Here is a 15,407-nt window from a genome sequence, read left to right on the forward strand (position 1 = left end):
TTTAAAGATTTATCAAAATAGACAGAGCCGATTCTGAGTAACTTTGTGTATTCAGTTAGTTTCCAATAGGCCTCAGTAGTAATAAGTGAATTGTTCGGGATATAGAAAAATTTTCATGAATTTAATCAGTATTTCTATGCGAATTCAGTGAGTTCCCAATGGGACATGCTTGTATGAGTGCGCTTTTCAATATATAGCAACATTTTAAGGAACGGAATCTAAGTATCATGGTGAATTCAGTAGGTTTCCAATAGGATTCGCATGTAATAATCTTGTTTTTCAAGATAGAACAACGTTTTAATGAACTGAAACACTGTTTTTTGTGAATTCAGTTAGTTCCCAGTAGCAGGCTCTTGTAATATGTGTACTTTTAAAGATTTATCAAAATTTGGTGAACCGAATCTCTGTAACTTGGTGAATTCAGGTAGTCCCCAATAGGCCTAAGTGGAATAAGTGGATTGTTCGGCTTATAGAAAAATTTACACGAATGGAATCAAAATTTCTAGGCGAATTCAGTGAGTTCCCCATGGGACATGCTTGTATGAGTTTGCCTCTAAATATAGAGCAACATTTTAAGGAATGGAATCTAAGTATCATGGTGAATTCAGTAGGTTCCCAGTAGGATTAGCATGTAATAAGCTTGTTATTCAAGATAGAGCAATGTTTGAACGAACTGAAACACTGTTTCTTTGTGGATTCAGTTAGTTCCCAGTAGCCTGTTCTTGTAATATGTGTACTTTTAAAGATTTATCAAAATATCCTGAGCCAAATCTGAGTAACTTGGTGAATTCGGTTAGTTCCTATAGGCGGCAGTAGTAATAAGTGGACTATTTGGGATATAGAAAAATTTTCACGAATGTAATCAAATTTCTAGACGAATTCAGTGAGTTTCCAATGGGACATGCTTGTATGAGTGTGCTTTTCAATATATAGCAACATTTGAAGGAACGGAATCTAAGTATCATGTAGAATTCAGTAGGTTCCCAATAGGATTCGCATGTAATCAGCTTGTTATTCAAGATAGAGGAAAGTTTTAACGAACTCAAACACTGTTTCGTTCTGAATTCAGTTAGTCCCCAGTAGCAGGCTCTTTAATATGTGTACTTTTAAAGATTTATCAAAATTTGGTGAGCCGAATTTCAGTAACTTGGTGAATTCAGTTAGTTCCCAATAGACAGCAATAGTAAGTGGACTGTTCGGGATATAGAAAAATTTTCACGAATGGAATAAAATTTCTAGACGAATTCAGTGAGTTCCCAATGGGACATGCTTGTATGAGTGTGCCTTTCAATATATAGCAACATTTAAAGAACGGATCTAAGTATCATTGTGAATTCACTAGGTTCCCAATAGGATTCGGATGTAATAAGCTTGTTATTCAAGGTAGAGCAACGTTTTAACGAACTGAAACACTGTTTCTTTGTGAATTCAGTAAGTTCCCAGTAGCAGGCTCTTTTAATATGTGTACTTTTAAAGATTTATCAAAATTTGGATAGCCGAATATGAGTAACTTTGTGAATTCGGTTAGTTTCCAATAAGCGGCAGTAGTAATAAGTGGACTGTTCGATATAGAAAAATTTTCATGAATGGAGTCAGAATTACTAGGCGAATTCAGTGAGTTCCCAATGGGACACGCTTGTATGAGTGTGCTTTTCAATGTATAGCAACATTTTAAGGAACAGAATCTAAGTATCATGGTGAATTCAGTAGGTTCCCAATAGGATTCGCATGTAATGAGCTTGTTATTCATGATAGAGCAACGTTTTACCGAACTGAAACACTCCTTCATTGTGAATTCAGTTAGTTCCCAGTAGCAGGCTCTTGTAATATGTGTACTTTTCAAGATTTATAAAAATTTCCTGAGCCGAATTTGAGTTACTTGGTGAATTCGGTTAATTCCCAGTAGGCCGCAGTAGTATTAATTGGACTGTTCGGGATATAGAAAAATTTTCACAAATGGAATCAGTATTTCTATGCGAATTCAGTGAGTTCCCAATGTTACATGCTTGTATAAGTCTGCTTTTCAATATATAGCAACATTTTAAGGAACGGATTCTAAGTATCATGGTGAATTCAGTAGGTGCCCAATAGGATTCGCATGTAATAAGCTTGTTATTCAAGATACAGCAACGTTTTAACGACTGAAACACTGTTTCGTGTGAATTCAGTTAGTTTCCTTTAGCAGGATCTTGTAATATGTGTACTCTTAACGATTAATCAAAATATGCTGAGTCGAATCTCAATAACGTGGAAAAATCAGTTAGTGCCCAATAGGCCGCAGTAGTAATAAATAGACTGTTCGGGATGTAGAAAAATTTTCAGGAATTTTATCAAAATTTCTAGGCGAATTCAGTGAGTTCCCAATGGGACATGCTTGTATGAGTGTGCTTTTCAATGTATAGCAACCTTTTAAGGAACAGAATCTAAGTATCATGGTGAATTCAGTAGGTTCCCAATAGGATTCGCATGTAATGAGCTTGTTATTCATGATAGAGCAACGTTTTACCGAACTGAAACACTCCTTCATTGTGAATTCAGTTAGTTCCCAGTAGCAGGCTCTTGTAATATGTGTACTTTTCAAGATTTATAAAAATTTCCTGAGCCGAATTTGAGTTACTTGGTGAATTCGGTTAATTCCCAGTAGGCCGCAGTAGTATTAATTGGACTGTTCGGGATATAGAAAAATTTTCACAAATGGAATCAGTATTTCTATGCGAATTCAGTGAGTTCCCAATGTTACATGCGTGTATAAGTCTGCTTTTCAATATATAGCAACATTTTAAGGAACGGATTCTAAGTATCATGGTGAATTCAGTAGGTGCCCAATAGGATTCGCATGTAATAAGCTTGTTATTCAAGAAACAGCAACGTTTTAACGACTGAAACACTGTTTCGTGTGAATTCAGTTAGTTTCCTTTAGCAGGATCTTGTAATATGTGTACTCTTAACGATTAATCAAAATATGCTGAGTCGAATCTCAATAACGTGGAAAAATCAGTTAGTGCCCAATAGGCCGCAGTAGTAATAAATAGACTGTTCGGGATGTAGAAAAATTTTCAGGAATTTTATCAAAATTTCTAGGCGAATTCAGTGAGTTCCCAATGGGACATGCTTGTATGAGTGTGCTTTTCAATGTATAGCAACCTTTTAAGGAACAGAATCTAAGTATCATGGTGAATTCAGTAGGTTCCCAATAGGATTCGCATGTAATGAGCTTGTTATTCATGATAGAGCAACGTTTTACCGAACTGAAACACTGTTTCTTTGTGAATTCAGTTAGTTCCCAGTAGCAGGCTCTTGTAATATGTGTACTTTTCAAGATTTATAAAAATTTCCTGAGCCGAATTTGAGTTACTTGGTGAATTCGGTTAATTCCCAGAAGGCCGCAGTAGTATTAAGTGGACTGTTCGGGATATAGAAAAATTTTCACAAATGGAATCAGTATTTCTATGCGAATTCAGTGAGTTCCCAATGTTACATGCTTGTATAAGTCTGCTTTTCAATATAGAGCAACATTTTAAGGAACGGATTCTAAGTATCATGGTGAATTCAGTAGGTTCCCAGTAGGATTCGCATGTAATAAGATTGTTATCATGATAGAGCAACGTTTTGACAAACTGAAACACTGTTTCTTTGTGAATTCAGTTAGTTCCTAGTAGCAGGCTCTTGTAATATGTGTACTTTTAAAGATTTTTCAAAATTTGGTTAGCCAAATCTGAGTAACTTTGTGAATTCGGTTAGTTCCCAATAGGCGGCAGTAGTAATAAGTGGACTGTTCGGAATATAATAAAATTTTCATGAATGGAATCAGAATTTCTAGGCGAATTCAGTGAGTTCCCCATGGGACATGCTTGTATGAGTGTGCCCCTAAATATAGAGCAACATTCTAAGGAACGGAATCTAAGTATCATGGTGAATTCAGTAGGTTCCCTGTAGGATTTTCATGTAATAAGCTTGTTTTTCTAGATAGGGCAACGTTTGAACGAACTGAAACACTGTTTCTTTGTGGATTCAGTTAGTTCCCAGTATCCTGCTCTTGTAATATGTGTACTTTTAAAGATTAATCAAAATTCGCTGAGCAGAATCTCAATAACGTAGAAAAATCGGTTAGTGCCCAATAGTCCGCAGTAGTAATAAATAGACTGTTCGGGATATAGAAATATTTTCAAGAATGGAATCAAAATTTCTAGGCGAATTCAGTGAGCTCCCAATGGGACATGCTTGTATGAGTGCGCTTTTCAATATATAGCAACATTTTAAGGAACGGAATCTAAGTATCATGGTGAATTCAGGAGGTTCCCAATAGGATTCGCATGTAATAAGCTTGTTTTTCAAGATAGAGCAACGTTTTAATGAACTGAAAAACTGTTTCTTTGTGAATTCAGTTAGTTCCCAGTAGCAGGCTCTTTTAATTGTGTCCTCTTAAAGATTTATCAAAATTTGGTGAGCCGAATCTCTGTAACTTGGTGAATTCAGTTAGTCCCCAATAGGCCTAAGTGGAATAAGTGGATTGTTCGGCTTATAGAAAAATTTACACGAATGGAATCAAAATTTCTAGGCGAATTCAGTGAGTTCCCCATGGGACATGCTTGTATGAGTGTGCCTCTAAATATAGAGCAACATTTTAAGGAATGGAATCTAAGTATCATGGTGAATTCAGTAGGTTCCCAGTAGGATTAGCATGTAGTAAGCTTGTTATTAAAGATAGAGCAACGTTTGAACGAACAGAAACACTGTTTCTTTGTGGATTCAGTTAGTTCCCAGTAGCCTGTTCTTGTAATATGTGTACTTTTAAAGATATCAAAATTTGGTGAGCCGAATCTGACTAACTTTGTGAATTCAGTTAGTTCCAAATAGGCGGCAGTAGTAATTAGTGTACTGTTCGGAATATAGAAAAATATTCATGAATGGAATCAGAATTTCTAGGTGAATTCAGTGAGTTCCAATGGAACATGTTTGAATAAGTGTGATTTTCAAAATAATGCAACATTTTAAGGAAAAGAATCTAAGTATCATTGTGAATTCAGTAGGTTCCCAATAGGATTCGCATTGAATAAGCTTGTTATTTAAGATAGAGCAACGTTTTAACGAACTGAAACACTGTTTCTTTGTGAATTCAGTTACTTCCCAGGAGCAGGCTCTTGTAATATGTGTACTTTTAAAGATTTATCAAAATGTGGTCAGCCGAATCTCAGTAACTTGGTGAATTCACTTAGTCCCCAATAGGCCTAAAAGGAATAAGTGGACTGTTCGGGATATCGAAAAGTTTTCACGAATGAAATTAAAATTTCTAGGCGATTTCAGTGAGTTCCCAAAGGGACATGCTTGTATGAGTTTGCTTTTCAATATAGAGCAACAATTTAAGGAACGGAATCTAAGTATAATTGTGAATTCAGTAGGTTCCAAATAGGAATCGCATGCAATAATCTTGTTATTCAAGATAGAGCAATGTTTTAATGAAATGAAACACTGTTTCTTTGTGAATTCAGTTAGTTCCCAGTAGCAGGCTCTTGTAATATGTGTACTTTTAAAGATTTATCAAAAATTGGTGAGCCGATGCTGAGTAACATGGTGAATTTGGTTAGTTCCCAATAGGCCACAGTTGTAATAGTGGACTGTCCGGGATGTAGAAAAAATTTCACGAAGGGAATCAAAATATCTAGGCGAATTCAGTGAGTTCCCAATGGGACATGCTTGTATGAGTTTGCTTTTCAATATAGAGCAACATTTTAAGGAACGGAATCTAAGTATTATGGTGAATTCCGTGGGTTCCCAATAGGATTCACATGTAATAGGCTTGTTATTCAAGATAGAGCAACGTTTTAACGAATTGAAACACTGTTTGTTTGTGAATTCAGTTAGTTCCCAGTAGCCTGCCCTTGTAATATGTGTACTTTTAACGATTTATCAAAATTTGGTGAGCCGAATCTGAGTAACATGGTGAACTCGGTTAGTTACCAATAGGCCGCAAGTAATAAGTGGACTGTTCGGGATATAGAAAAAATTTCACGAATGGAATCAAAATTTCTAGGCGAATTCAGTGAGTTCCCAATGATACATGCTTGTATGAGTTTGCTTTTCAATATAGAGCAATATTTCAAAGAACGGAATGTAAGTATCATGGTGAATTCAGTAGGTTCCCAATAGGATTCGCATGTAATAGGCATGTTGTTCATGATAGAGAACGTTTTAACGAACTAAAACACTGTTTCTTTGTGAAGAGAGTTAGTTCCCATTATCCTGCTCTTGTAATGTGTGTACTTTCAAAGATTTATCAAAATTTCCTGAGCCATATCTGAGTCAATCGGTAAATCGTTTAGTTCCCAATAGGCTGCAGTAGTAATAAGTGGACTGTTCGGGATATAGAAAAATTTTCACGAATGGAATCAAAATTTCTAGGCGAATTCAGTGATTTCCCAATGGGACATGCTTGTATGAGTTTGCTTTTCAATATAGAGCAACATTTTCAGGAAAAGAATCTAAGTATCATGGTGAATTCAGTAGGTACCCAATAGGATTCACACGTAATAAGCTTGTTATTCAAGATAGAGCAACGTTTTAATGAACTGAAACACTGTTTCTTTGTGAATTCAGTTAGTTCCCAGTAGCCTGCTCTTGTAATATGTGTACTTTTAAAGATTTATCTAAATTTGGTGAGCCGAAGCTGAGAAACATCGTGAATTCTGTTAGTTCCCAAAAGGCCGCAGTAGTTATAAGTGGACTGTTCGGGAGATAGAAAAATTTTCATGAATGGAATCATAATTTCTAGGCGAATTCAGTGATTTCCCAATGGGACATGCTTGTATGTTTGCTTTTCAATATAGAGCAACATTTTCAGGAAAAGAATCTAAGTATCATGGTGAATTCAGTATGTTCCCAATAGGATTCGCATTTAACAATCTTGATATTCAACATAGAGCAACGTTTTAACGAACTGAAACACTGTTTCATTGTGAATTCAGTTAGTTCCCAGTAGAGGACTCTCGTAATATGTGTACTTTTAAAGATTTATCAAAATATCCGGAGCCGTTTCTGAGTGAATCGGTAAATCGTTTAGTTCCCAGTAGGCCGCAGTAGTAATAAGTGGACTGTTCGGGATATAGAAAAATTTTCACGAATGGAATCAAAATTTCTAGGCGAATTCAGTGAGTTCCCAATGGGACATGCTTGTCTGAGTTTGCTTTTCAATATAGAGCAACATTTTAAGGAACAGAATCTAAGTATCATGGTGAATTCAGTAGATTCCCAAGAGGATTCGCATGTAATAAGCTTGTTATTCAAGATAGAGCAACGTTTTAACGAACTGAAAAAGTGTTTCGTTGTGAATTCAATTAGTTCACAGTAGCCTGACCTTGTAATATGTGTTCTTTTAAAGATTTATCAAAAATTGGTGAGCCGAATCTGAGTAACATGGTGAATTCGGTTAGTTCCCAATAGTCCGCAGTAGTAATAAGTGGACAGTTCGGGATCCAGAAAAATTTTCAGGAATGGAATCAAAATTTCTAGGCGAATTCAGTGATTTCCCAATGGGACATGCTTGTATGAGTTTGCTTTTCAATATAGAGCAACATTTTAAGGAACGGAATCTAAGTATCATCGTGAATTCAGTAGGTTCCCAATAGGATTCGCATGTAATAATCGTGTTATTCAAGATAGAGCAAAGTTTTAACGAACTGAAACACTGTACTTTGTGAATTCAGTTATTCCCAGTATCAGGCTCTTATAATATGTGTACTTTTAACGATTTATCAAAATTTGGTGAGCCGAATCTGAGTGACATGGTGAATTCGGTTAGTTCCCAATAGGCCGCAGTAGTAATAAGTGGAGAGTTCGGGATCCAGAAAAATTTTCACGAATGGAATCAAAATTTCTAGGCGAATTCAGTGATTTCCCAATGGGAAATGCTTGTATGAGTTTGCTTTTCAATATAGAGCAACATTTTAAGGAACGGAATCTAAGTATCATGGTGAATTCAGTAGGTTCCCAATAGGATTCGCATGTAATAATCGTGTTATTCAAGATAGAGCAAAGTTTTAACGAACTGAAACACTGTAGCTTTGTGAATTCAGTTATTCCCAGTAGCAGGCTCTTATAATATGTGTACTTTTAACGATATATCAAAATTTGGTGAGCCGAATCTGAGTGACATGTTGAATTCGGTTAGTTCCCAATAGACCGCAGTAGTAATAAGTGGACTATTCGGGATATAGAAAAATTTTCACGAATGGAATCAAAATTTCTAGGGGAATTCAGTGAGTTCCCAATGGGAAATGCTTGTATGAGTTTGCTTTTCAATATAGAGCAACATTTTAAGGAACGGAATCTAATTATCATGGTGAATTCAGTAGGTTCCCAATAGGATTCGCATGTAATAAGATTGTTATTCAAGATAGAGCAAATTGAAACACTGTTTCTTTGTGAATACAGTTAGTTCCCAGTAACAGGCTATTGTAATATGTGTACTTTAAAGATTTATCAAAATTTGGTGAGCAGAATCTGAGTAACATGGTGAATTCGGTTAGTTCCAAATAAGCCGCAGTAGTAATAAGTGGACTGTTCGCGATATAGAAAAATTTTCATGAATATAATCAAAATTTCTAGGCGAATTCCGTGATTTACCAAAGGGACATGCTTGTATGAGTTTGCTTTTCAATACAGAGCAATATTTTAAGGAACGGAATCTAAGTATCATGGTGAAGTCAGTAGGTTCCCAATAGGAATCACATGTATAAGCTTTATATTCAAGATAGAGCAACGTTTTAACGAACTGAAACACTGTTTCTTTGTGAATTCAGTTAGTTCCCTGTAGCAGACTCTTGTAATATATGTACTTTTAAAGATTTATCAAAATTTCCTGAGCCGTATCTGAGTCAATCGGTAAATCGTTTAGTTCCCAATAGGCCGCAGTAGTAATTTGTGGACTCTTCGGGATATAGAAAAATTTTCACGAATGGAATCAAAATTTCTAGGCGAATTCAGTGATTTCCCAATGGGACATGCTTGTATGAGTTTGCTTTTCAATATAGAGCAACATTTTCAGGAAAAGAATCTAAGTATCATGGTGAATTCAGTAGGTACCCAATAGGATTCACACGTAATAAGCTTGTTATTCAAGATAGAGCAACGTTTTAATGAACTGAAACACTGTTTCTTTGTGAATTCAGTTAGTTCCCAGTAGCCTGCTCTTGTAATATGTGTACTTTTAAAGATTTATCAAAATTTGGTGACCCGAAGCTGAGAAACATCGTGAATTCTGTTAGTTCCCAAAAGGCTGCACTAGTAATAAGTGGACTGTTCGGGAGATAGAAGAATTTTCAGGAATGGAATCAAAATTTCTAGGCGAATTCAGTGATTTCCAAATGGGACATGCTTGTATGAGTTTGCTTTTCAATATAGAGCAACATTTTCAGGAACGGAACCTAAGTATCATGGTGAATTCAGTAGGTTCCCAATAGGATTCGCATGTAATAAGCTTGTTATTCAAAATAGAGCAACGTTTTAACGAAGTGAAACACTGTTTCTTTGTGAATTCAGTTAGTTCCCAGTAGCTTGCTCTTGTAATAAATGTACTTTTAAAGATTTATCAAAATTTGGTGACCCGAAGCTGAGAAACATCGTGAATTCTGTTAGTTCCCAAAAGGCTGCACTAGTAATAAGTGGACTGTTCGGGAGATAGAAGAATTTTCAGGAATGGAATCAAAATTTCTAGGCGAATTTAGTGATTTCCAAATGGGACATGCTTGTATGAGTTTGCTTTTCAATATAGAGCAACATTTTCAGGAACAGAATCTAAGTATCATGGTGAATTCGGGAGGTTCCCAATAGGATTCACATTTAATAATCTTGATATTCAAGATAGAGCAACGTTTTAACGAACTGAAACACTGTTTCTTTGTGAATTCAGTTAGTTCCCAGTAGCAGACTCTCATAATATGTGTACTTTTAAGATTTATCAAAATATCCGGAGCCGTATTTGAGTAAATCGGTAAATCGTTTAGTTCCCAGTAGGCCGCATTAGCAATAAGTGGACTGTTCGGGATATAGAAAAAATTTCACGAATGGAATCAAAATTTCTAGGCGAATTCAGTGAGTTCCCAATGGGACATGCTTGTATGAGTGTGCTTTTCAATGTAGAGCAACATTTTAAAGAACAGAATCTAAGTATCATGGTGAATTCAGTAGATTCCCAATAGGATTCGCATGTAATAAGCTTGTTATTCAAGATACAGCAACTTGAAACACTGTTTCTTTGTGAATACAGTTAGTTCTCAATAACAGGCTATTGTAATATGTGTACTTTCAAAGATTTATCAAAATTTTGTGAGCCGAATCTGAGTAACATCGTGAATTCGGTTAGTTCCCAATAAGCCGCAGTAGTAATAAATGGACTGTTAGGGATATAGAAAAATTTTCATGAATATAATCAAAATTTCTAGGCGAATTCCGTGATTTCCCAAAGGGACATGCTTGTATGAGTTTACTTTTCAATATAGAGCAATATTTTAAGGAACGGAATCTAAGTATCATGGTGAAGTCAGTAGGTTCCCAATAGGAATCACATGTATAAGCTTTATATTCAAGATAGAGCAACGTTTTAACGAACTGAAACACTGTTTCTTTGTGAATTCAGTTAGTTCCCTGTAGCAGACTCTTGTAATATATGTACTTTTAAAGATTTATCAAAATTTCCTGAGCCGTATCTCAGTCAATCGGTAAATCGTTTAGTTCCCAATAGGCTGCAGTAGTAATAAGTGGACTGTTCGGGATATAGAAAAATTTTCACGAATGGAATCAAAATTTCTAGGCGTATTCAGTGAGTTCCCAATGGGACATGCTTGTTTCAGTTTGCTTTTCAATATAGAGCAACATTTTAACGAACGGAATCTAAGTATCATGGTGAATTCAGTTTGTTCCCAATAGGATTCGCATGTAATAAGGTTGTTATTCAAGATAGAGCAACGTTTTAACGAACTGAAACACTGTTTCTTTGTGAATTCAGTTAGTTCACAGTAGCCTGACCTTGTAATATGTGTACTTTTAAAGATTTACCAAAGTTTGTGGAGCCGAATCTCAGTAACTTGATGATTTGGTAGTTCCAATAGGCCGCAGTAGTACAAGACGACTGTTCGGGACATAGAAAAATTTTCACGAATGGAATCAAAATTTCTAGGCGAATTCGGTGAGCTCCCAATGGGACTTGATTGTATGAGTGTGCTTTTCAATATATAGCAACATTTAAAAACGGAATCTAAGTATCATGGTGAATTCAGTAGTTGCCCAATAGGATTCGCATGTAATAAGCTTGTTATTCAAGATAGAGCAAAGTTTTAACGAACTGAAACACTGTTTCTTTGTGAAATCAGTTCGTTCCCAGTAGCAGGCTCTTGTAATATCTGTACTTTTAAAGATTTATCAAAATTTGGTGATCCAAATCTCAGTAACTTTGTGAATTCGGTTAGTTCACAATAGGCTGCAGTAGTAATAAATGGACTGTTCGGGATATAGAAAAATTTTCACGAATGGAATCAAAATTTCTAGGCGAATTCAGTGCGTTCCCATGGGACATGCTTGTATGAGTGTGCTTTTCAATATATAGCAATATTTTAAGGAACTGAATCTGAGTATCATTGTGAATTCATTAGGTCCCCAATAGGTTTCGCTTGTAATAAGCTTGTTATTCAAGATAGAGCAACGTTTTAACGAACTGAAACACTGATTCTTTGTGAATTCTGTTAGTTCCCAGTAGCAGGCTCTTGTAATTGTGTATTTTTAATGATATATCAAAATTTGGTGAACCGAATCTGAGTAACATGGTGAATTCGGTTAGTTCCCAATAGGCCGCAGTAGTAATAATTGGACTGTTCGGGATATAGAAAAATGTTCACGAATGGAATCAAAATTTCTAGGCGAATTCAGTGAGTTCCCAGTGGGATATGCTTGTATGAGTTTCCTTTTCAATATAGAGCAACATTTTAAGGAACGGAATCTAAGTATCATGGTGAATTCAGTAGGTTCCCAATACGATTCGCATGTAATAATCTTGTTATTCAAGATAGAGCAACGTTTTAAGGAAGTGAAACACTGTTTCTTTGTGAATTCAGTGAGTTCCCAGTAGCAGGCTCTTGTAATATGTGTACTTTTAAAGATTTATCAAAATTTGGTGAGCGAAACCTGAGTAACATGGTGAATTCTGTTAGTTCCCAATGGGCCTCTGTAGTAATACGTGGACTGTTCGGAATATAGAAACATTTTCACGAATATAATCAAAATTTCTAGGCAAATTCACTGATTTCCCAATGGGACATGCTTGTATGAGTTTGCTTTTAATATAGAGCAACATTTTAAGGAACGGAATCTAAGTATCATGGTGAATTCAGTAGGTGCCAATTGGATTCGCATATAATAAGCTTGTTATTCAAGATAGATCAACATTTTAACGAAGTGAAACACTGTTTCTTTGTGAATTCAGTTAGTTCCAGGTAGCAGGCTTTTATAATATTTGTACTTAACGTTTTATCAAAATTTGGTGAGCCGAATCTGAGTAACATGTTGAATTCGGTTAGTTCCCAATAGGCCGCAGTAGTAATAAGTGGACTGTTCGGGATATAGAAAAATTTTCACGAATGGAATCAAAATTTCTAGGGGAATTCAGTGAGTTCCCAATGGGACATGCTTGTATGAGTTTGCTTTTCAATATAGAGCAACATTTTAAGGAACGGAATCTAATTATCATGGTGAATTCAGTAGGTTCCCAAAAGGATTCGCATGTAATAAGCTTGTTATTCAAGATAGAGCAACTTGAAACACTGTTTCTTTGTGAATACAGTTAGTTCTCAATAACAGGCTATTGTAATATGTGTACTTTCAAAGATTTATCAAAATTTTGTGAGCCGAATCTGAGTAACATCGTGAATTCGGTTAGTTCCCAATAAGCCGCAGTAGTAATAAATGGACTGTTAGGGATATAGAAAAATTTTCATGAATATAATCAAAATTTCTAGGCGAATTCCGTGATTTCCCAAAGGGACATGCTTGTATGAGTTTACTTTTCAATATAGAGCAATATTTTAAGGAACGGAATCTAAGTATCATGGTGAAGTCAGTAGGTTCCCAATAGGAATCACATGTATAAGCTTTATATTCAAGATAGAGCAACGTTTTAACGAACTGAAACACTGTTTCTTTGTGAATTCAGTTAGTTCCCTGTAGCAGACTCTTGTAATATATGTACTTTTAAAGATTTATCAAAATTTCCTGAGCCGTATCTCAGTCAATCGGTAAATCGTTTAGTTCCCAATAGGCTGCAGTAGTAATAAGTGGACTGTTCGGGATATAGAAAAATTTTCACGAATGGAATCAAAATTTCTAGGCGTATTCAGTGAGTTCCCAATGGGACATGCTTGTTTGAGTTTGCTTTTCAATATAGAGCAACATTTTAACGAACGGAATCTAAGTATCATGGTGAATTCAGTTTGTTCCCAATAGGATTCGCATGTAATAAGGTTGTTATTCAAGATAGAGCAACGTTTTAACGAACTGAAACACTGTTTCTTTGTGAATTCAGTTAGTTCACAGTAGCCTGACCTTGTAATATGTGTACTTTTAAAGATTTACCAAAGTTTGTGGAGCCGAATCTCAGTAACTTGATGATTTGGTAGTTCCAATAGGCCGCAGTAGTACAAGACGACTGTTCGGGACATAGAAAAATTTTCACGAATGGAATCAAAATTTCTAGGCGAATTCGGTGAGCTCCCAATGGGACTTGATTGTATGAGTGTGCTTTTCAATATATAGCAACATTTAAAAACGGAATCTAAGTATCATGGTGAATTCAGTAGTTGCCCAATAGGATTCGCATGTAATAAGCTTGTTATTCAAGATAGAGCAAAGTTTTAACGAACTGAAACACTGTTTCTTTGTGAAATCAGTTAGTTCCCAGTAGCAGGCTCTTGTAATATCTGTACTTTTAAAGATTTATCAAAATTTGGTGATCCAAATCTCAGTAACTTTGTGAATTCGGTTAGTTCACAATAGGCTGCAGTAGTAATAAATGGACTGTTCGGGATATAGAAAAATTTTCACGAATGGAATCAAAATTTCTAGGCGAATTCAGTGCGTTCCCATGGGACATGCTTGTATGAGTGTGCTTTTCAATATATAGCAATATTTTAAGGAACTGAATCTGAGTATCATTGTGAATTCATTAGGTCCCCAATAGGTTTCGCTTGTAATAAGCTTGTTATTCAAGATAGAGCAACGTTTTAACGAACTGAAACACTGATTCTTTGTGAATTCTGTTAGTTCCCAGTAGCAGGCTCTTGTAATTGTGTATTTTTAATGATATATCAAAATTTGGTGAACCGAATCTGAGTAACATGGTGAATTCGGTTAGTTCCCAATAGGCCGCAGTAGTAATAATTGGACTGTTCGGGATATAGAAAAATGTTCACGAATGGAATCAAAATTTCTAGGCGAATTCAGTGAGTTCCCAGTGGGATATGCTTGTATGAGTTTCCTTTTCAATATAGAGCAACATTTTAAGGAACGGAATCTAAGTATCATGGTGAATTCAGTAGGTGCCAATTGGATTCGCATATAATAAGCTTGTTATTCAAGATAGATCAACATTTTAACGAAGTGAAACACTGTTTCTTTGTGAATTCAGTTAGTTCCAGGTAGCAGGCTTTTATAATATTTGTACTTAACGTTTTATCAAAATTTGGTGAGCCGAATCTGAGTAACATGTTGAATTCGGTTAGTTCCCAATAGGCCGCAGTAGTAATAAGTGGACTGTTCGGGATATAGAAAAATTTTCACGAATGGAATCAAAATTTCTAGGGGAATTCAGTGAGTTCCCAATGGGACATGCTTGTATGAGTTTGCTTTTCAATATAGAGCAACATTTTAAGGAACGGAATCTAATTATCATGGTGAATTCAGTAGGTTCCCAAAAGGATTCGCATGTAATAAGCTTGTTATTCAAGATAGAGCAACTTGAAACACTGTTTCTTTGTGAATACAGTTAGTTCTCAATAACAGGCTATTGTAATATGTGTACTTTCAAAGATTTATCAAAATTTTGTGAGCCGAATCTGAGTAACATCGTGAATTCGGTTAGTTCCCAATAAGCCGCAGTAGTAATAAATGGACTGTTAGGGATATAGAAAAATTTTCATGAATATAATCAAAATTTCTAGGCGAATTCCGTGATTTCCCAAAGGGACATGCTTGTATGAGTTTACTTTTCAATATAGAGCAATATTTTAAGGAACGGAATCTAAGTATCATGGTGAAGTCAGTAGGTTCCCAATAGGAATCACATGTATAAGCTTTATATTCAAGATAGAGCAACGTTTTAACGAACTGAAACACTGTTTCTTTGTGAATTCAGTTAGTTCCCTGTAGCA

Source organism: Rattus norvegicus, chromosome 8 (genome assembly GCF_021556685.1).
Source record: "Rattus norvegicus strain SHRSP/BbbUtx chromosome 8, alternate assembly SHRSP_T2T, whole genome shotgun sequence".
Lineage (NCBI taxonomy): Eukaryota > Metazoa > Chordata > Mammalia > Rodentia > Muridae > Rattus > Rattus norvegicus.